Source organism: Pinus tabuliformis, chromosome 1_2, assembly GCF_031772625.1.
Source record: "Pinus tabuliformis cultivar Carrire ecotype Pingquan chromosome 1_2, CPIR1, whole genome shotgun sequence".
Classification (NCBI taxonomy): Eukaryota; Viridiplantae; Streptophyta; class Pinopsida; order Pinales; family Pinaceae; genus Pinus; species Pinus tabuliformis.
The window spans coordinates 769,185,496-769,210,623 of NC_142298.1; positions in this window are offsets into that span (position 1 = coordinate 769,185,496).

The following is a 25,128-nucleotide window of genomic DNA, read 5'->3' on the forward strand; positions in this document are numbered from 1 at the left end:
ATCAAGGCCTCCTGGTGAAGTCACCCCAGGCGAGGGTTTGAAGGACTCATCTCATAAATTAAGGGTAGTTAAACTTGGCAAGAAGGCATCAAAGAAATGAAACAAGGATGCCCGCAATTAAGAGAGGATGGGTCAGAATAGCAGCAACAATAAAAAAAAAAAAAATTAAATGAAGTCAAAATTATTGCATGTAAATGGGCATACTATTGTAAGACTTGGTAAGGCATGTGTACCCCTAGGTAATCACTAGTAAAGTTTGGTTAGACCTAGGTGATAGGGGGATGTCAGGTTAACAATACCCCGGGTAAAAACTCTGAGGGGGGTAAGGGCTAGAGTGAGCGGGATTGTCTCACTTAGCATGTTTGGCTAGAGTTAGTCAAGGAACCCCAAGTCAAGTTTAAGGGGGGAATTGTTAGGTAAACTTGACTCGGGATAGAGTCAAAGTTGACCAGGTTAAACAATGATGGTTTTGGGGCACATGGTATTGTGCACCCATAGTATTCTGCCCATGGTATTATATGTAATGGAGCTTATAAAAGGTTGGAAGGACTTCATTGTAATGTAGGCTTGGAGGTGAGCGGTGAAGGCTCACTTGGTCGGATTGGCCAGGGTTTTGGCCAATGCTAATGAGATATCATTAGGTTGGGTTTTTCCTCGGATTTGGGGTTTTCCCAGATAAACATATGTGTTTATGTGTTTATGGTTGTTGCTAGTTATTTTTATATTTTTCATCTCGGTAAATCTCAATAGTAATTTATGTTCTCTGAATAATTTCTTAACATGCCTACCATTCAGATTCGGTTGGTCAAATAGATACCACAAACAACTATGATCACTCATCAATACAAACCTCTTGCCCAGAAGATAGTGCCTCGATATCTTCAATACATGCATGATCGCTACCAATTAAAGGTCTTGTGTGGGGTGGTTTTGTTCATCCTCATTCAGTTTTCGGAACTCATAGAATACCACTTGTCCATCCTATATAAGGACTCCACCAAGTCCTCTCTTGCAAGCATTTGTACATACAATAAAATCCTTAGAGGATCTACAATATTTAACACTAGCGCATGTGTCAACAACTGCTTGAGTTTCTCAAAACTGGCCTCACATTCCTCTTTCCATTCAAACTTCTTGTCTTTCCTCTGCAACTATGCCATCCTTGGAAGCAACCTGTCCTAAGTAATGTACCTCAGTCTGAAAGAAACTGTACATTCTAATATTAGCATACAAGTGATGCCCTCTCAACAATATCAACACTACTGGTAAATTCTTGGCATGATCTTCTTCATTTGTAGAACATAAAATATGTCATAAATGAACACAATAATAGACTTGTCAAAGTACAGAATCAACACACAATTCATCAAACAAATAAAGGTACTTGTAGTGTTAGTTAAACCAAATGGAACTACAACAAACTCATAATGCCCATACCTGGTCTGGAAAGCTATTTTGTAGATGTCATCTTCTTTAATGTGCACCTGATGATATCCAGATCTCAGATCAATCTTCGAGAACATTGTTGCTCCCTTCAGCTAGTTAAACAAGTCATTAATACTTCACAATGGATACCTATTCTTGATGGTCACTTTCTTCAACTACTTGTAGTCAATGCATAATATGAGATCATCATCGTTGTTCTTCAAAAACTGTACTAGTGCACCCCATGGCGATACACGTGGTCTAATGTACCCCTTGTCAAGCATTTCCTTCAACTACAACTTCAACTCTAGCAACTCAGGTGTAGTCATCCTGTAAGGTTCCTTTTATGCCAGAGCTACCCTTGGCACCAACACAATAGAAAATTCTACCTCCTTGTGAGGTGGAAACTCTAAAATATCCTCAGGAAATACATATTGAAACTGCTATAGAACTGTGTACCTGCTCAAAACATTTGCATCCTCAACCTCCTTACCTTTGTCACTAGAGATATGTACTACAAATAACACACACCCTTTCCTCTGACTACGCTTTTCCTGCATAGATTTCACCATTCTAACTGATGGTGCTTTCTTATTTCCTTGCAAGACTCTTGGTTCTTCAGTTTCATCCAAGCACTCAATGGCTTTGTTATAACAATCCACCTTGGTTCTATGAAGGTATAACCAATCCATTCCCAACAACATATTGTATGATACCAACAGTAACATTCAAAAGTGCTACGATAGGCATACAATTCAATCCATGCCCGATACCATGCTGAAGGCTTGGAATGTCGTGGCCTCAACATCAGGGATAACCACCTAGTCGGGAACTTGAAGGCAGTTCCATATCTGTTTGGAATAGTGGCTCGAACTGGGGATCAAGGGACCAGTTTCTCTTTAATTATATATGATGGGATTTGGAGTGTGATCATGAAAAAAGGGATGTGGTGGCTGGAGATGAAAGTAATACATATATATATATATATATATATATATATATATATATATATATATATATATATATATATATATATATATATATAGTTCCCATGATTAAAATTATCCTTATCTTGTGATTTAAAGATTCTTTAATGTGAAAAACAATATTGATCATATAGCATGTCAAGAAATAATTACAAGAAAGATAATTAATTTGATTAAATATTTAATCAAATTAATTTTTTTCAAACATATCGCATATAAGATTGCATTATTTCTACAATGCATTCAAGGATGTCAAATTCATACTCTTTAGTAGTGAATAAGTACTCAACAATATATAAGATCATACACAACAAAAAGGAAAAAGAAAATGTGTGACTGTCATCAACTATAAACACAATAGTGAAATAAGGATAATAGTCCCTGATAGATTAATCCTCTGCTCATGGAAAGAAAATAATATTGGTTCCTCATTCCTATTAAGATACTTGAAAGATACAATAGTGCGAGTCTCTTAAGTTTCCTTACAGTAATTCAAAACCCCTTCCTAAATACATGAAAGGGGTATTTATAAAAATATAAATTAAAAAAATAGTGAATTCTTAAAATGCTAAGGAGGTTCAAACAACCTTCCTTAATATAAAACTAAAAGACAAAAATAGAATCTATTGGAACCAATCATCCAAAATGAGAAGCCCGTTGTGCTTTCATTTGCTGTCTGATTTTATAAATATAAATTATGGGATTTAATTCCAGAGGATGAGCTGGGTTAAGTCGCATCTAGCCCACATAAGTTGCATAAGAGAGTGCCGGTAGCATGTGGACAATATTATTTATCAAACAATGTAACATAAGCCATTGGCTATGTAGTTTAACTAAGTTTTGCCAACAATGTTCAAAGTTTAGCTTAGATAACTTGTTTATGTTATCTGCCTTTGTCTTGGATCAATCCTGCCAATGCTTCATTAGTATCTTGAAATCCGACAATGTATCTATGGGGCATTCTTGAATCAAGTTGGCATTGAAAATGTTTTCAAAAATGGTCTCCATGATATTATTTGCGACATCCCTTTCACTAAAGATGGTTTCATCTGCATGTTTCATTCTCATGTCCCAATCCCAAAAAAGGATTTTCTTCTATGTGTCATGAATCCTGGGAGGATTAGCTGCTCTTCCTTTTGCACTGTCTTGTGAGGTAATATATTCAAATATCTTCTCTTCTATGTCATCAAACTATTTCCTCAGGTTGGACAACTGATTCATTAATGAATCACTTGTCTTGCGTAGATCATTGATTGTTGTCAACTTTTGGCAAAATGTAACCTATTGTTAAGCGAGGAGAGTGTTAAGTTTTGTAGCTTCCTTCTTGAATTCTTCCAGCATAGGATTAACTTTGAGTTGATGTTAGGTCCCTATAATACTAGTGATTCCCACATTACTATTGTCGCTGTATCCCTAATTATTATTTTTGTGCCCCTATTGTCTCCATATTGTTATTATTGTGCCCCATAGAATCCCTCTATTGTTATTTTTGTGCCTTTACATTATTGTTGTTAGGTTGTCTTGGTTATATTGTGACCCCTTAGACTCCTATATATATAGAAAGGAGGTTTTGTCATTTGAATCATACAAGAATTGTTCATTTGTGTAATGTAAAGGAGGTTTCCCCCTTGAAGAGGTTGGATTCTAAGGTGTTGATCTATATTTTCTATATTTTTCTGAGTTGGTTTCATAACATTATCAGAGCTTTGGATTCCGGGGTTTCGCTGCTCCAAACAGGTCATCATGGAATTTTTGCTGTAACTTTTTTCTGCGATGTTTCAGAACCTAAAAAAAAAAAACCCATTTGAGACTAACTTGTACCTCGCTATATTTTTGGAGACATGATCTGAGGAAGTTAGGTTTTTTGCAAGCTCCAAAATTTCATCTAAAACAGGTCATCGTGGAATGTTCTCTATAAATCTTTGGCTACGAAGTTTTAGAAGCTAAAAAAAACAACCATTTGAGACGAAATCGGTCTAAATCTCGGCTCTAAATTTTAGATCCTGTCTCGCTATATTTTTGGAGATATAATTTGAGGAAGTTAGGGTTTTTGCAGACCCCCGAATTACATTCCAAACAGGTCACCTTGGGAAAATCATCATAATGTTCGCTCGGAGCATCAGATTTAATTCTTGTAAGAAGTTACAGAAAGAGGACGGACTGTAGTTTTTTTCATATCATTTTCAGAACCTAAGGTTGAAACAGTGACCCACGGCACATCGTATAATTTTGCTCTACTGAATGAGTCTATAGTCAGGTCATCATGGGATATTTGGCATAACTCTTCATTGGAGAATCCAATCATGATCAGACTTGTGGGGTTAGAAAGATTACTCAGAGGGTTATCGTAGGAATAAATTTCAGACCTGGGAGATCCAAAATTACAGAGATACATCAAATTCAATATCGAGATCCTACAAAGTGAAAAAAGGTGTGTAGTTTTTTTTAAATTTTTGCATAAGTTTGGTTTCAAAAATTAGTTTTAAGGAATTCAAAGGTCATAGTGAAGCATTATTATCGGTAATTGATGCCCCGAAGAAAGAAAATGGAAACACCTAGTAAGCAACCTGAAATCTCTAACATGACTCATGAATAAGAGGAAGAAATGCAACATGATATATCAAAATTACGAGACCAAGTGCAACAAATTTCACTCACACAAAAAGTAACAGAAAATAAGATGGATGGTTTAAAGAAAGATGTAGAAGCTAAGTGGATGGCGTGGAAGCTAAGATGGATGGTGTGGAAGCTAAGATGGACGACGTGGAAGCTAATATGGATGGCTTGGAAGCTAAGATGGATGATTTAAAAAAAGGCATGGAAGATTTGAAGGTAGATTTGAAGACAAATTTGACAAAGTTTCTACAAGAAATGCTTACTAATGGCGAAAGGGTAGTAAAGGAAACTCATGATGAGAAAAAATTAAATGTTAATCATGATTTCATAGACTCTAATGTTGGATCAAAGAACCACCATGTTCCAAAGATCAATATGAGGAAGTTTGATGGCAAGGATCCCGGAACATGGATACTACAGATGGAGCAATTTTTCGATCTCCATAATGTGCAAAACACACAAAAGGTACGCATTGCAACTTTATATTTGGAACCAAATCAATTTGTATGGTATCAATCACTTTGCTCTCGTAAAAAAATTGTCACTTGGGCTATTTTTACGGATGAAATGATAGCACGTTATGAGGATACAAAAAGCAACACTTTTTTATCCAATTGATAAATCTCAAACAAAATGGTTCAATGATGGAGCACATTGAGGACTTCCAAAAATTGAATATAAGGGTAAAAGATATTCCAGAGGAGCATAGGATTGATGTGTTGACAGGGATTTTAAAGGATAACATCCAACATGAGGTTCGCCTTTGGGAACCAAATTCATTGGAGAAGGCATTCAGGTTGGCAAGAAAAATGGAAAGCAAAATTATAGCAACAAGGAAGCCTACCACTCACAATCATAAAGATGGAAGTATTGCTACCCTTATCCATCCACAACCTACAAGGTTGACACCACAAAAATTGGAAGAAAAAATAGCAAAAGGTCTTTGTTACAGTTGTGATAGAAAATACACTAAAGGTCATAAGTGTGTCGAGAAGAAATTATTTTACATAGATTATGAAGAGGAGGAAGAAAAGGAACAAGAAACGTTAAAAGAAGAGGATATACACCAGTAAAAAACCCTATAAAAAGAAGAAATGAATCCGATCATATCTTGTAATGCATTGGCTAGAATTACCACTCCTCAAACTATCAAGATAGAAAGGCATGCCAAGAAGAAAAAGGTAATAGTGTTGATTGATTCGAGAAGTACCCATAACTTTATTCATTGTAAGATAGCCAAGGAATTGAATTGCTTCATATATCCAACACCAGAGTGTCAAGTGATGGTTGCAATTGGAGGAACCATAAACTGCTAAGGGAAGTGCCATAATATCAAGCTATCCATAGGAGAATATGTATTGAATAGCCCAATGCTTTCCATTCCAATGGGTGGCGTTGATGTTGTACTAGGAGTCTAATGGCTACAATCCTTAGGTACAATAGCTTTTAATTTTCAAGAACGTTTCATGAAATTCTCTTCAGAAGGAAAGGAAGTTGAATTAATGGGTATCGTAGGGAAACCGGGAAATATAATCAACTCTAACAGAATGAAAAATCTTCTAAAGAAAGAACAACGAGGCATAATTGCATAATTATGTTCACTAGAGGTTCCCAAATTGAAATCATGCATTTCTCCAGATCTATGAAAAGTCTTGTACAATCATTCCAAGGTATTTGAGACTCCCAAAGGCCTCCCACCTATTAGTGATCATGATCATTCTATTAATTTGATTCCAGGAAGTGTTCCTCCAAACATCAAGCCTTACAGATATCCCTATGTCCAAAAGAGTGATATTGAACGCATGGTTGCAGAAACACTAGAGGTTGGTATAATTCAATCTAGTCAAAGTTCTTTCTCTACTCCAGTTGTATTGGTTCACAGGAAGGATGCATCATGGCGTATGTGTCTAGATTATAGGGAGCTCAACAAGCTCACTATTAAATATAAATTTCCCATTCCTGTCATTGATGAATTATTGGATGAATTGCATGGATCAATTTACTTCACCAAGTTGGATCTTTGTTTAGGATATCATCAAATTAGAATGAAGACTAAAGACATTCCAAAAACATCATTTAGAACTCATGAGGGTCTTTATGAATTTTTGGTCATGCCTTTTGGCCTTACCAATGCACCTTCTACATTTCAAGGTTTGATGAATTCCATTTTCAAACCCTTATAAAATTTGTGTTAGTATTTTTGGATGATATACTAATCTACAACAAGTCTTGGAAGGATCATGTCCAACATTTTGACATGGTGCTCAAACTATTGGAGGAGAAATAATTATACGCAAAAATCTTCAAATGTTTCTTTGGAGTACAAGAGGTGGAATATCTAGGTCATATTGTATCTCATGAGGTGTTAAGGTAGACCCTAGCAAAATTAAAACCATTAAGGAATGGAAAATTCCCACATCCATAAAGCATATACGAGGATTTCTTTGGTTGATAGGGTATTATCGCAATTTTGTTAAGAATTATGGGAGAATAGTGGCACCTCTAACAACATTATTGAAGAAAGATGCATTTTCATGGACTCCAAAAGAAACAAAGGCCTTTGAACGTCTTAAAGAGGAAATGTGCCAAGAACTAGTCTTAGCTAGACTGGACTTCACAAAAACCTTTATTGTGGAATGTGATGCCTCAGGAAATGGAATTGGTGTTGTTTTAATGCAAGAAGAAAGACCCATTTCTTTCGAAAGTCATCCAATCAAAGGAAAGTATTTACACAAAGCTATTTATGAGAAGAAAATATTGGCAATACTACATGCACTTAAGAAATGGCAACCCTACCTAATGGGAAGACACTTCAAGGTAAAAACAGATCATGATAGTCTTAAATACTTTTTAGAACAAAGATTATCTTCAGAAGAGAAGCAAAAATGGGTCACAAAGATGTTGGGTTATGACTTTGAAGTCATCTACAAAAAAGGGAAGCAAATTGCTGTGGCAGATGCACTCTCAAGAAAGGATGACGATGTGGAAGCATTTCTTTGTTCCATTTCTATTATCCAACCAGATTGGATAAACGAAGCAAGGGATGAATGGAAGAATAACGAGGAAGTGTGGGAACCCATTCAAAAGATACAACAAGATCCCAGTACATCTGATACATTTAGCTGGAAAAATGATTCGTTATGGTACAAGGATTGAGTATACCTATGTAAGAATTCCCAACTCAAACAAAAGATTCTTAGGGAATTTCACACCTCTCCCTTAGAAGGGCACTCAGGATTTCTAAAAACCTACCACATGGTTAAGAAGGATTTTTTTTGGATGGCCTTAAGTTGGATATTCAAAAGTTTGTGGCAGAATGTTTGGTTTGCCAACAAAAGAAAGTTGAAACAATTAAGATCCCAAGACTATTACAAACTTTATCCACTCCAAGCCAATGTTGGGAGGAGGTTGCAATGGATTTTATCAGAGGTTTACCCAAATCCGAAGGAAATAATGTTATCATGGTGGTAGTTGACAGACTTACGAAGTATGCACACTTTTGTTCATTATCTCATCCATTTAAAGCGAGTACAATTTCTATTGCATTCATGGAAACAATTCAAAATCTACATGGAAACCCAAAGATTATTGTAAGTGATAGAGATCCCATTTTCACTGGAAATTTTTGGACATGATTATTTTCTTGTTTTGGTACTCAGTTAGCTCATAGATCGTCTTATCATCCTCAATCTAATGGGAAAACTGAGATAGTAAACAAATGTTTGGAAGGATATCTTCATTACTTTGTATCTGATAAATGGACATAATGGGTCAAATGGTTGCCTCTAGCTGAATGGTGGTATAACACTACCTTCCATACTGCAACAAAGATGACTCCATTTATGGCACTTTATGGATATCATACACCATCCATCACATCATATTTAAGAGAAAATTCTAATGTTCAAGCAATGGAAGATCACATCGAGCATCAGCAACAAGTTCTCCAACTCTTAAAGGATAACCTCAACTTGGTGCAAAATAGAATGAAACAACAGTCAAATCAACATCACAATGAAAGAAGTTTTGATGTAGGTGATTGGGTATTCCTATGGCTACAACCATATAAACAAATGTCCCTCAAGCAAGCTAAGAAGGATAATAGATTATCACCAAAGTATTATGGTCTGTACAAGGTGTTGCAAAAGATAGGTATTATGGTATACAAATTGGAGCTTCTTGTAGCTTCCCGAGTGCACCCAGTTTTCCATGTTTCATGCTTAAAGAAGGTTATAGGTGACAAGCTTCCAGTTCAAACAATATTGCCAGAACTTGATGAGGAAGGAAAAATCATATTGGAACCTGAAGCAGTCAAAGAAATAAGAACTCGACAGCTATGAAATCAATCAATTTCAGAGTATCTCATCAAGTGGAAGAACTTACCCGTTGAATATTCCACATGGGAGGATGAGAATTTTATACATAAGCATCCAAAACTACTCAAGCATTGAGGAAAACACTTTTTTGAAGGAGAGGGGCATGTTAGGTCCCTATAATACTAGCGATTTCCCCATTACATAAGTGAAACATTCTTCCCCAAACCATTTGCCTATGGTTGTAAGGTCATCTAGAGCTTCTATAGAAAATCTAGGAGGTTTTTCATCAAAGATGGTCTGGTACAATGGTAACATTACGCCATGGAAGATTTTATAAAAATGAGTCTGATATTTTCTTTCCCATAGGATATTATGGTATATATGGATGGGGGTAGGGTCTTCTAAAGTCCATTTCCATCCCATGGATGGAAAATCAGAGGTAAAGAACAACAAATCCATAATATAAGCGCTCATTAAAAAAGGGGGGAATCTCCTTGGTAGACATATTATATTTACTTCTATATGCCAGAGTCTGAGTGGCCAAATTGTTTGACAAAATGGTAGCCCAATCCATAATGTAGGCATCTGAGGTAGCTTCTATTAGGGGAACCCATTATATAGTTAATTTATGTGTATTAGGTTGTCCAAATAACCTACAAATCATAGCTACAATATGACAATAATGACCAACAAGATAAGTTAGGGAATACATAACCTTATCGTCATGTTTGTACTTGATTGACTCATTCCTCCACTGCTTGATTGGGTCTGACTGAACTAGATGCTCATATGTGAACTTATGAATAAACTGGGCATTGTATATCTTCTAGGGTTCTGGTAGGTGGTACATCTTTCAGAGGTCTTCGACTCTGAATGATACAATATTCGTTTGTTTCCTCAAGATTATGATAGCCCTGTAGGCGATATTTCCTTCATTAATTACCCATTTGACTAATTTCGGATATGGAATTATCTTTGCTCGAGAAAATATGTGATGGAGATGAGAGTTGGTGACATCTACTTAAGTGGTCTTAGATGTTGTTTTTGTATCATCCACTGTAGCCTTTTTGACAACTACCATGGATTCTTCTTCCTTGAACAATCTTTATATCGCTTCCCGGGAAGAACTTCCAAAATCTATAGTACATGTAGTGTTTGAGAATAATGGAAGCATTTCAGTTACTTTTGTAGTAGTTGTGGTCAGTGGTGGTGGAACCACATTCTCCTTATTCTTCTTTGGTGTTCTCGACATTTCGCTTAAGATCTTCTTCTTGGTACTAGCCTGTGATAGAGAAGTTATGATAAGAAGAGGGAGCAATACTTAACGTTCAAGACTTATGGCAAGAATAGTAAAATAGAATGAAAATAGGCATTTAATAAAAAAATATTGAAATTCTCAATGAAATTAACCGAATCATTAACACAATTGAGGTCCATTGATACCGTTATAACTGATAATAAATGAAGAAATGTGGGTTTCACATGTCTTTCGGACAGTTTAGCATCCTGTCGGATTATATCGAATCGCAAGTTCTTCGATATAAGCATTGATGGCTTTGCGAAGTGAACATTTTCGATATGCGATTGGTGACATTCGCTAAGAGATATGCCGATGAACTTATTGTGAAATTGATCATAATTGGTGTTTCTTGAGGGAAGGATGTTTTAATCCTTTGCGATGCGATGCAATGAGAACATAGCGATAAGGTTCTGCAATATTGGGTGGCACTTCATCGGGGTATTGAGTTTACAATAATGTTGGGGGATTGGGATATTTGCCTTTGTGATATGATGTGGCTTATTCATAAGACTTGAAATATTATTCTGATGTGAGGGAGCCTTTTCGTCATTTAAACTCAATTAGGAGTTTTATTGTGGTGGGTTAGATTAGGTACTGTTGCACCATGCTTTGACTTAGTATGACACTTTTACTCACTTGTGATTAACGATATGCAAAATTCTTGAGACCTATTTGAGTTTAAGTCCTTTTTAAATATTAATGGAGTTAAGTCCGAGGGTGAGGATGGTTCTTTATTTTAATTTTTTGAGACTCTAATTTTTTAATGTATTTTACTAAAGGTTGTATATTTAAAATTCAAAAGGGTCCCCATTATTCAACTAAGTTACTTATTCTAATAATAATGGGGGGCTGTTGAGTGACACAACAATTGGTGATTCACTGGAAGAACCAGTTATCTATGAGAAAAATGTTGAAGTTTAAACTTGATCAGAAACAAAAATAATTAGGAAAGAAAAGCAATCTTGAAATATTAGGTAAATAAGATTTCTCTGAATAAAAAAAGCTCATTTCATTGTAACTTTCTACAACCTTTTATAGATGAAAATCTTCAGTATCCGTATCAGTCATTAATCAATTATAAAGATAAAGTTGGTGGTTGTTGAAGCTTTTCTTTTCAGATGAACTTTCTTTGTCATAGGTAGAGCCACTATTGCTAGCAGGCATCCATAGCCTCAACACGGTTACCTTTTAGCCGAGAATGAAACAGGATCCCATCCACTTCAGTTGTAATCTTTAGAGGTAATATTTTAATTTTTCTTTTCTTTTCTATTTTATTTTTCTAAAAGCCACTGTCATAGTTTGGTAGCCAGATGATGACAATTCCATTCATGGGTTATAATAGGATTGAATAAGCTAGCTCATGATGAAACTTCTTGTCTTACAATTATATAATCATAAGCCATTATCCTGGTTTGGTGTCCAGTAATCATAATGTCAACCCATTATTTCCCCATGATCATGGTAAGTATGCTCATGATGAGACCTCTTACCTTTTAAATTTATTATATTTTTGAATTACACACTAAAAAATGTATGACTATTGGATGGGGATGTTCATTCACTCTTTAAGAGTATCACATGACAATTTAGAGCTTTAAGATGATAAATCTCCAAATAGTCTTTACATTTTTAAAGAAAACCTTTTTTGACTGATAATTAGATTTAACACTTTTATGAGTGTTTTGGGTGGAAAGAGGCTTCAACTTTAATGGGAAAAATATTTCAGAGTTTTATAATAATTACCCAATTTCTTCAAATTCGTAATTATTCCCTCAAAATTTTATGCTTTGAAAAGTAAAAAATCATAGAATGATTAGAGATAATGATGAAAAGCCATATGTATGTTACTCAACTTTATTCATTAGAGGAAATTCAGCCTAAAAGTGGCCTCGTAAGGAAAAATAATAAAATAATAGTTAAAATAACAAAATAAGAGTTATGAATTTTAGAGGGAAAAGAAGAAAAATAATTTTTTAATTGTATTTTTAGCTTAACTCCTTATAGGTTTACTCAAATTTCACGTGTAGACACTCGTTGGATGCAAAACTTAATTCTGCATCCAATGCATACCCATCATCCATAGTTTTGAGAAGACCCACATTGACAAAAATTGAAGATACATTAAAAAATGCATGTTTAACATGTTTTTTAATGTATCTTCAATTTTGAACAATGTGGGTCTTCTCAAAAGTATGCATGATGGGTATTTGTTAGATGCAGAGTTAAATGTTGCATCCAACGAGTGTCTACATGTGAAATTTGAGTAGTTATATAAGAAGATAAGCTAAAAATACAATTAAAAAAAGTAGTTTTTCTACTTTTTTGCTCCAAAATATTGACATGTACCTATTTTTAAATTTAAAGGATTTTAATTGGTTTACATATTATGACATAGAAATTATGTGAAAATTTCGTGGGCATTTTTAGGATAAAATTCCCTCTAATGTATTCTACAAACACTAGAATACCTAAATTGATATTTACATATTTTACATTAGAATTGATGTTCCTTCAAGAAAATAATCTTTTGAAAATTAACCCATTGACAAGAAGAACATCCCTCATTCCTTGTAAATCTTGCAAAATAAAAGTTGATGGGTCTAATTGCTCAACAATTTGAAATGGTCCAACCCACAATTTTTGAAATTTAGAATGTTTTCCTTTCTGTTCATGTGGTTTGTCCCACTTCAAGACTGAGTCTCCGATTTGAAAGTTTTTCTTATCCACTGAGCTTTTATCAAAGGAATATTTGACGAGTTGTTGATGATGAGCATGTGTTTGTTTGTCCTTCTCCCTTTCTTCTTCTAATTTAAGGGTTTGTGATATTCTTATTTGCAAAGAAGAAGTAGGTTTTTCTCTGATAAATTATGCCAATGCTAATGAGGGAAAAACTAGATTAAGGGGGAGAATTGCCTCCTTCGCATATAATAGATTAAAAGGATAAGTACCAATGGAGGTTTTCATGGTTATACTATTATCCCAGAGAGCAAAAATCAAATATTTATGTCATCTTTTGACTTTGATCAACATTTCGCTTAATTATCCTAATGAGCTTTTTATTAGTTGATTCTACTAGACCATTTCCTTGGGTATAATAATTAGAAGAGTATTTGTGTTTAAATTGTCTTCTTAAAGCAAACTTAGTCATGTTGTTTCCTGAAAAATAATATGCATTATAAAAAATGAGTGCATTGGGTAGGCCAAACCTCGTGATAATATATTGATCAATGAATTTGGTAAGATTATCAGAATTGGCTACTTTAAGCGGTATTGCTTCAACCCATTTTATGAAATAATATGTAGTAGTAAGGATAAATTATGTTGGTTAGAAGAGTGAGGAACAATCTCACCAATTATATCCAATCCCCATTATTCAAAAGGTTGTTCAATGTTGACTAGTTGTAAAGGTAAGGTTGGTTTTCTCTATCGTCCTGTAGCAGTTTGGAAAATTTTTCACTCTTCGACATAGTCATGTGTGTCCTTAAAAAGAGTTGGCCAGTAATATCCAACATGTAGGATTTTACGAGTGGCGGTATCTCCTCCAAAGTGTCCACCAACTAGTCCATCATGTAATTCTTGCAAAACCCTTTGTGCTTTAGATTTTTCTAGGCATATTAACAAAATAGAATCATAGATTTTCTGAAATAATACATCATCAATGACTTCATATTGATTGGCATTTGCCTTAAAGCCCTTTTTCTCTTGTAATTGAGTTTGGGTGGAGCATATCCATTCTTTAAATAATAAATTAGATCAACATATTGAGATTCAGTGGTAATAAGGCATACCTCAGATATCTGAATAATGTTACCTGAATCCTCATTGGCTGGTATGTTAGAAGCTCATGTAAGTAGTCTACAAAAACCTTCACCTCTTACAATTTTAGTAGGTTTTACTTCTATGTCATATTCTTGTGGAGAAGTTACCAAATTTTCTCTCTTTTCACCCAATTCTTTCTGAACAAGCAATTGTCATACTGCTAAAAATGGGACAATTACTTGGGTAAGATTCTTAATGAGAAATGGCCTAAAATGTTTAATGGAATTAAAGACAACAAAGGCTTATTTATCCACTTTTGAATAATTGAGTTCCGTGCCTTGTAGGTTTGAGCTAAAAAAGGAGATTGGTGCCTTTATTTTTTGATCACTAATTTGACTTAAAACTGTAACATAATATTTCTCAGAAGAAAATGTATATAGAATGATCTGATAAAAAAATTTGGGAGTAATTAGAGAGGGAGCATCAATAATAACTTGTTTTATTTTCTCAAATGATTCTCATTCATTATGTCCCCATTTAAAAACTAAATTTTTCTTGATCATAACGTGCAAGGGAAAAAAAATTTGGGAAAAATACGGAACAAATCTTTTCACAAAATTAATATGTCCTAAGAAAGATTGCATTGACTTCTTATTATGAGGCAAAGGAATTTTAGAAATTTCCTTTATCCTATCAGGATCAATACAAATCCCTTCCATCGATACAATAAATTATAGGAGTTTCCCTTCACTAAGCGCAAAGTATGATTTCTTAGGGTTGAATGAAATCCCATATTTAAGACACCTTTCAAGAATCTATTTTAAATCAGAGTAATTGCTATTCCTTTTCTTGGAATCTATAGTAATATCATCTAAGTAAACAACCACAGTTTTTTTTATCAGACCCCTAAAGGTGATGTCCATGGCTCGTTGGAAGGTTGCTCCTGCATTTATTAATCTAAAAGGCATTTTTTGAAATGCATAAGTTCCCCATTTAGTTCTGAAAGTAGTTTTCAACCTGTCATTTGGATGTACAAGGATTTGGTTATACCCCGAGAATCTATCTTGGATGGTCATTAGCTCAGAACCTGCTACTGACTACAAAATTTATTCCACGGGTGGAAGTGGAAATTTGTCTTTCTTACAGGCTTTATTTAGATTTCTAAAATCAATGTAAATGTGAATATTGGCATTCTTTTTCCTAACATGTACCAGGTTTGAAACCCATGTAGAATGCCTTATTGGAAATATAATTTTGGCTTTAAGGAGTTTATTCAATTTGCTTTTGATTTGATTTTCAAGGTTGGGATGAATTTTCATTAGCTTTTGCTGAACATACTTATCATCAGGTACCATTGGAATAGTATGTTGAATGATAGATGAATCATAAGCTTTTAAATCACCATAATTCCAAGGGAAAACCTTTTTGTATGTTTTTAATAGATTAATAAAGTCCAATATTTCATTTGATGAATGTCCTAAGCCTAAATTAATGTTTTGTGGTTTGAGATCAAATCCAATGTTAATAAATTCAAACTTCAAAGTTGAGCTTTGAAGTTTACAGTTAGTGACCTTCTTAAATCTATCTGTGAAGTTATATAAATCTTCGAGCTTGACTACAAACTTTGGAAAAGAATTTCCTTCAAATTGTTTCATCTGTTTGTCATGCTCATATTCATCGATTATTTGATCAGTATATGACACTTTTGATGTTAAGAAGTTGACAATATATTTCCCCATCATTAAACACGCACCAGTTGGTAATATTGTCAGGAATTGAGGGGTGGAAAATCAATTCAATGGAAATTCTATCTGGAGTATAGTCCTCTGGTGGGATTAGTCTAGATGCGACATTAGCTAGCAGATCAAAACTAACATTTTGAAGTCTTTGGATAGGAGAGATATTAAACACAAAAAAATGAGAAGTAAGAGTTTGAATGAGAGATTGATAATGTTTCAAGTAGCTTGAGACGTGATGGATAGTGTTTTTCACCTGTTTAATTACAATTTCAGAATCTCCAAACACTTGAAGATATTTGACATTAAGGCTTATCACTTTATACAGACCTTGAAATAGAGCTTCGTATTCAGCAATATTATTGGTGCATTCAAACTCTAACCTGCATGCTATCATTGTCTTCTCTCCTTTAGGATTTATTAAAATACATCCTACTCCCGCACCATCATTGGATCGAGAACCATCAAAATATAAAGTCCAAAATAAAGATTTAGCTACTGGTTTATCTTAAATATTTACACATCTAGATGATTTTTCCTATGAAAAATTTTCAACTTGATAAGTTAGAGAATCGACTTTAAAAGGAGGTTCTTCTGCATTAAAATTACCCAAGAATGCATATAAATAGTAGTTCCCAAGAATATTATTAGTGAAGACCACTGGTTAATTTTCTTCATCTAAGTCTGTTACTGAATATTTCATGTGCTTTTCTTGGTCAATGTGAATTTGATTACGATTTCCATTATAAGGAAGCCACATATGAGACCAGTCAATAGTGAAATAACCATGTAACTTCTCTGACCAATCTCTGCTTAGAAATAAACCATAAAAGTCAGGGATATCAGTGACAAGTACATCAATGATTTGATAGACTTTAGAATTAGAATAAAGTCTAATAAGAACTGAATTGATTTACCCTAACACTTTAATTCTGGTTCTGTTGAGTTGAACAATATGTACAACAGACTTCTGTGGTGAAATGTTCAGTTTAAGACAAACTAAATAGGGTAGTACATTTGAAGATGCCCCTGAATCTACTATGTGATTATGCACAATTTTAATAAAGATTTCAAAGGTTAGTAGAAACAGAGGGGTATGAAAATTTAACCTATGTCCAATAAGCATGGCAGTGGTAGGATCAATCTTATCTGAAGGATCAATATGAGGTTTTCCTATTCCTTTATAAGATTTAGAAGTAACAACAATTGAAAATGGGATGCAGGAACTACATTCAATTCTTTAAGTAAATATTTATGTTGCTTCTTTAGTTTAGCTACTTCATAGAAGGAAATATTAGCCTTGACCTTCTTCGTATCCTCTATTATATTATACTCTATGGTGTCAGAAACAAAAATAATTTTAGATGTGGATGGAGAATTTAAAGAAGAAGGAATTGAGACGAAAGGTGTAATGGGAGATCTTTTGGTTGGAGCTTTGTATTTAGTGTTAGGTGTAGAAGTTTTCTTTTTTTGTGTTGACTGTGATGAATCTACAGAACTCTTACTTCATGTACTTTCTGGAAAAGCCTCACATTGATTTTCATCGTCCAAATCTAGATGAATAAAATCCCATAATCCTTGTAGTTTGATGGTTTCTTCTTCTTGGGATTCATCGACAGATAATGATGTTTCTTCCTTTTCCTCCTCTTGATCAGATTCAACATTTGATATGACATTAGGAGGCTGAGGGTTTGATGTCTGGGGTCTCTTGAAAGATCATATTTTTTTTTATAAGACTCAGCTACGTGTTCTTTTATATCTACCATGTTATTTGACGCTTTAAGAACCTTTTGTAATCCTTGAAGATCAAAAGGATCTTTAGGAGTTTTCTTCTTTGGTTCCTCTTTGAAGGTAAATTTCTTAGTTTTTCTTTCTTCTTGAGCAATTTTATTTTATAAGGCAAGAATCCTTTTTTTCTATAGCTATTGACTCTTTGATATTATCAACTAAAGTGGCCCCATTAGCTCTGTTTACAAAAAATGTGATATTAGAAGGAAGAGCAGAAATATACCACTCAATTTGAACATCAACACTAGGTTTAGAGGTATCTAGAATTTTATATAACAATTTATTAAACCTAGAAATGAAATCTTTTATTTTCTCATTGGGGTTGGCTTTAAGATTGGATAGATCATTGATTAGAGTAGTAGTTGTGCGATCATCACCAAAATTGTTCAAAAAATTTTCTTCAAATATATCCCAACTAGTGATAGATGTTGGTGGTAATGAGAAATACCACGAACCTGCAGATCCTTCAAGGGTTTATGGGAATAATCTCACTACACAATGTTCTTCTACTACTATATTGAGATTAATGGCCAGCATAAAATTATGGAGATGTTCTTCAACAGGGAGTCCATCGTTAGGATTGAACTTTGGTAACCATCTTTTAGGATGCTTAGGTAGAGGATGGAGAGGTGTTGCCATCTGGACAACTCCAGGACTAGTCCATGGTCTAGTTGCTGATGGGCTTTGTTTCCTACCAACCATTATGGGAACTTGAATAGAAGGTGTTATATTATTAGAAAATTTTGACTATGTCACTGAAGAAGCAACTCTTGAGCTAGTGTTGGTTGAATCGATACCAGTTGATTGCAACAAGAGAGAATGAATGGGAGGATTAAGTACAGGAGAGAAAAATGGTGATGAAGTTTGAAATGAAGGTGTTTTAGGTGGAGTTGATGATAAAATATCTCTAGTGGATGATTGAGTTATGGATTTTTTTCGTCTTTCTTCGGTGGGAAGGTAGAGGAAAATCAATTGGAATAACCCCAAGTTTGTCACTTTGGGAATGAGTCAAAATGTAAGTGGATTGGAAATATGAGGAAACACTACTTTTAGATAAGTCAGATTGTTGTGGCTTCTCTTCATAAATAGAAATTCCTTCTAATCTGTGAATTAAATTTTGAACTTTGGGTATGTCTTGAGAAGGAGGTTGATCAAATGACTTAGGTAGTGTGGTAGTAGACTTTGTGGTTGTTTTCACAACTTTCAGTCTAGGATTGGGTGATTTGGAATGAGCTTTGGAATTTGGTGGAGATCATGAGGGGGAGTGACTCTTTATATGGTCTTTTGATGTAGGATCAAACCTTTTTTACATTCATAGTTTGGGCCTTCTTTTTAGCGCCAAAAATGTTAAACGCTTGGAATATTGTGGCCTAAAAAATCGAGAATAACCACCCAGTCGTGAACTTGAAAACCGTTCTGCATATTTTTGGAGTAGTGGCTCCAACTAAGGGTCAATGAACTAGTTTTTCTTTAGGTATATATGATGGGATTTTGAGTATAATCGTGAGTAAAAGGGATGTGGTGGACGGAGATGAAAGTAATATAGATATATATATATATATATATATATATATATATATATATATATATATATATATATATATATATATATAGATATTTCCCTAGATTAAACTTAGCATTATCCTGTGACTTAAAGATTCTTTAATGTGTTAAACAATATAGATCATATAGCATTTCAAGAAAAAATTACAAGAAAGATAATTAATTTGATTAAATAGTGAATAAAATTAATTGTCTTAAAACATATCATATATAATATTTCGTTGTTTCTACAATGCATTCAAGAATATCAACTTCATACTCTTCAATAGTGATTAAGTACTCAATAGTATATACGATCATACACATCAAAAACAATAAAGAAAATGTGTGACTGTCATCAAATATAAACACAACAATAAAATAAAGATAATAGTACCTGATAGATTAATTCCCTTCTCATGGAAAGAAAACAATCTTGGGTCCTCTTTCCTATTAAGATACTTGAAAGATACAATAGTGCGAGTCTCTTAAGTTTCGTTACAACAATTCATAACCCCTTTCTAAGAACATGAAAGGGGTATTTATAAAAATATAAATTACAAAATAGCAAATACTCAAAATGATGAGGAGGTTCAAACAAACTTCCTTAATATAAAACTAAAAGACAAAAATAGAGCCTGTTGGAAACAATAAACCAAAATGAGAACCTTGTTGTGCTTTCATTTGTTGCCCGATTTTATAAATATTCATTATGGATTTTAATTCTGGAGGATGAGCTGGGTTAAGTTGCATTTGGCCCACATAAATCACATTGGAGAGTGTTGGGAGTATGTGGAGAACACTATTTTTAAAACAACATAACATAAGCCATTGGCTGTGTGGTTTAACCAAGTGTTGCCAATAATGTTCAAAGTTTAACTTAGATAACTTGTTTATGTTATCTGCCTTTGCCTTGGACCAATATTACCAATGCTTCATTGGTATCTTGACATCCGAAAATGTATCTATGGGGCATCCTTGCATCAGGTTGGCATTGAAAAGGTTTTCGCGAATGGTCTCCATGATATTATTTACCACATCCCTTGCACTAGAGATGGTTGCATATTCTTGTTTCATTGTCATGTCTCAATCTTGAAAAAGGATTTCCTTCTGTGTGTCCTAAATCCTGGGAGGATTAGATGCTCTACCTTCTGCGTTGTCTTGTTGGGTAATATAGTTAGAGATATTCTCTTCTATGTCATCAAATTATGTCCTCAGGTTGGGCCACTGATTCATCAGTGAATCGCTTGTCTTGCATAGATCATTGACTGTTGTTAGCTTTTGGAAAAATGCAACCTGTTGTTGAGCGAGGAGAGTGTTAATTTTTGTCGCTTCCTTCTCGAATTCTTCTAGCTTAGGATTATCTTTGTGTTGATCAATCGTTAGCTAAAGTTGTTGTAGTTGTTCATCCTTTCTCCTGATGTATACTTCACGTTGAATCTTTATTTCATCAAATATCTTATGCAGTTGTGTCATCTTTACCTGCCATTCTTCACCAATACTCTACTTTGCATTTGATAATGCGTGTTATAATTGTAGGATCTTATCATCCCTTTCCTTGAGAAAAAGTTGTACTTTTGAGGCTTTGTCAATAGTAATTGTAGCATATGCTCGTTCAAATTGAGATAGTCTTGTGATATCATTTCCAGGGTCAATTTGAGAATCCTTCCCTAGAATGTCTAAAAATATATTTCAAGGAATTAAGGCCTGAGATTGTTCTGTCCTTTTCCTCTTCTTTTTCCTTGTCATAACAACTTTATGTTTTGGGATGTAGAATACATCCAAGGGAGGTATTTATTCAATATTGAGTACAACTTTAGATGTGGGGTCTACCAGGATAAATTCCAAGTCATCGGTGCAGACTGCCTTGTTAGAAGATCCAATATGAGCAGGATATTCTTAGTAACCTCAATAGTTTTGAGAATTTCTATGAGATTTATGGCCTGAGCTTCTTGTGAGGTTGTATTGACAATCTTATTAAATTGTTCCCATACTTTATCCAAATCGTTGGTATGCAGTGATTTATCAGTTTGTTGTGCTGATGATGCACTTTAAGTGTTCCCCTTCTTAATTTGAGGTTCCTTTGGGACTTGAATTGTAATAAGTTCTTTATGTAGAACTAGTTGTGAAATATTAATATGTTGAGGGGGATATTCTCCAACTTGTTGTTCATGTATTATTTGAATTTTTCTATATCAACTGGGCTAATATGAGCTTTGGCTAATCTATATACTTGCTGATAATCTGCATCTGTCTTGAAGAGGTCATCAAAGTCATTTGTTTCATGCTAGAATTGCCTCACTTTGACCTGCGTGGTGACATTTTGAGCTTTGTTGTCTGGGTCATATTGCCTAGGTCAAACAGTGGGAAACTTCATGCATAGAATTTTCTCAATTTCAAGTGTTGCATGCCCAAAATTCTCTAGAGCAAAAACTCCAGAGTGAATAGGAAAAGGTGGGCAAACAAATTTCTTGGCTTCCTTAAGAGATTTAGTTAGTCCATTGCCCACAGTCCGTTATGCTACTTCTCAGGCCAAAAGTTTGTCTGGGACATATAGAGGGAGGACATGAGGGGAATCTAGGCTTCGATAGATACTGAAATAAGTGAAACATTCTTCCCCAAACCATTTTCCTATGGTCATAAGGTCATCTAAAGCTTCTGTAGAAAATCTAGGAGGTTCTTCATAAAAGATGGTCTGGTACAATGGTAATGTTATCCCATGGCAGATTTTATAAAAATGGGTCTGATATTTTCTTTCCCAAGGATATTATGTTATATATGGATGGAGGTAAGGTCTTCTAAAGTCCATTTCCATCCAATGGATGGAAAATCGAAGGTAAGGCACAACGCATCCATCATATAAGTGCTCATATAAAAGGGGGGAATCTTCCTAGTAGACATACTATATTTACTTATATATGCCAAAATTTGAGTGGCCAAATTGTTTGAAAAAATGGTAGCCCAATCCATACTTTAGGCATCTGAGGCAAATTCTATTAGATGAACCCATTCTATGGTGAATTTATCTGTTTTAGGTTCTACAAATAACCTACACATCATAGCTGCAATATGACAATAAGGACCAACAGGAGAAGCTAGGGAATACATACCCTTATTGTCATGTTTGTGCTTCCTTGGCTCATTCTTCCATGGCCTAATTGGGTCTGACTAAACTAGATTCCATTTTGCGAACTTCTGAATAAATTGGTTGTTGTATATCTTCTAGGGTTCTGGTAGGTGGTATATCTTTCAGAGGTCTTCGACTCTGAATGATCCAATCTTTGTCTGTGTCCTCAAGGTTATGAAAGTCCTAGTGGTGATATTCACTTCATTAACTAACCATTTGACTAAGTCCGTATATGGAACTATCTTTCCTCGAGCTATTATTTGATGGAGATGAGAGTTGGCGACATCTGCCGAAGTGGTTTCAAATGTTGTTGTAGTATCATCCAATGTAGTCTATCTAAAAATTACCCTAGGTTCTTCTTCCCTGAAAAATTTGTATGTCGCTTCCGAGTAACGACTTCTGACACCTGTAGTACATGTACTATTTGGGAATAATGAAGGAAATTTATTTACTTCTATATAGTAGTTGTGGTCGGTGGTGGTGGAACCACATTCTTCTTATTATTCTTTGGAGCTCTCGACATTTCGCTTAAGCTCTGCTTCTTGAGACTAGCCTATGACATAGAAGACATGATAAGAATAGGAAGCAATACTTAGCATTCAAGACTTATGGGAAAATGGTAAAATAGTGTGAAGGTAGTAATTTAATACAAAAATCTCTAAATGCTTAATGAAATCAACCAAAGCATTCACATAATTGATTTCCATTAATACCATTATAACTAATAATAAATGAAGAAACATGGATTTCACGTGTCTTTTGAACAGGTTAGCATCCTATAGGATTATATCGCATCAAAAGTTCTTCGAATTGATCATTGATGTCTTTGTGAAGTGAAGATTTGCAATATGTGATTAGCGAAATTCCCTAAGAGATATGGGAGGGAAATTATTGCACGATTTACCGCAATCGACGTTTCTTAAGGGAAGGTCATTTTAACCCTTTGTGATGTGATGTGATGAGAATATGGCGATAAGGTTTTGAAATATCGGGAGGTGCTTTATCAGGATTTTGAGTTAACAATAAAATTTGGGAAATGTGATCTTTCCCTTTGCGATATGATTTGGCTTATTCGCGGGACTTGAAATATTATTCAGATGTGAGGGGGACTTTTCTTCATTTAAACTCAATTAGGAGTTTTATTATGGTGGGTTAGGTTAGGTACTCTCGCATCATGATTTGACTTAGTATGCCACTTTTACTCACTTGTGATTAGTGATATGTGAAATTCTTGAGACCTATCCAACTTTAAGTCCTTTTTAAAATATTACTGGAGTTAAGACCTAGGGTCGAGATGGTTCTTTATTTTATTTTTCGAGACTCTATTTTTTATCTATTTTATTAAAGGATGAATATTTAAATTTCAAAAGGTTCCCCATTATTCAACTAAGTTACTTATTTGAATAATAATGGGGGGTTGTTGAATGACACAATACCCGCCAAAAATGGTCAAGGGATTCCTAGGCCTTTGGGAATGAACCTTGAGACCACCTCCACCACTGATTCTGAAATCCTTCGGGAAAAGCAAAGCTGAAAACTGAAATAAACATGCTAACACCATGGAATATGGAAAAAGGCAAGGTTAGGATGAAAACCACTGTCATAACCCAGCAAAATTGTGCCACTGACAGCAAGAGAACCATACACCAACATGCAAAGTCGTGCATGTCCAAACCAGCTAGGAAATCACACATGAAAAAGGTTACCTGCAAGTATTCTTGCTAAAGCTGATTGATGCTAATTTCCTTCCATGATCCTTGTTTTCCTTGTTTTCCCTTTGCTTTCTTTTCCTTCCCTTATCCAAATCTAGAGTGCTCCAACAAAATTCTAAGTGACCAAGAGTTAGAGAGAGAGAGAGAGAATAATGAGAGAGCTCCAAACTTGAACAGACAAAAGGTTACCAAACGATCCCAAGAAGCATTTTATTAATGAGGCCTCTATTTTCTTCATTTTCCATTATTTTCCTTCATTTTCCTCCTCACATGCAACTTGCGACCTTTCACGTTCCTTTTCTCCTAATTTCCATTATTTTCATAAATAGATGTGCCAAAAATGCCTTTTTCATTTTTAATGCCTTTGCCAATTTTCCTTAGCCGAAACATACATCTAGTGATGTTCACTAGGATATCCTTGCCCAACATTCAACATGGAATAAGTGTCCCTTAACTATGGTCTTATTTTGCCTTTATTAACTTTTATTACATGAAAATTTCACTAGGGTTGTTACACTTTTAGTCTTGATTTTTTTTTTGAAACCATAGGATACCTTGTTCTTGCGCTAAAAGCCTTGGGTTTTTTGCCATAAAGAGTTGAATTCTGACTAGCAAGTTTCAAACATTTTACGTCCTTGAGTTTTTTTATGTTTTTGATATATCCATGGATCTAGAATATATTTTAACCATGACTATGAGGAGAACAAGAATGGGATATCAAATATAAGGTTTAGGAGAATATTTTCGTGTAGGATTTTATAAAAAAAGGATTTAGGGAACTCAGTAACAAAATAAACCTTAAAAGAGGTTGTCATCATGTC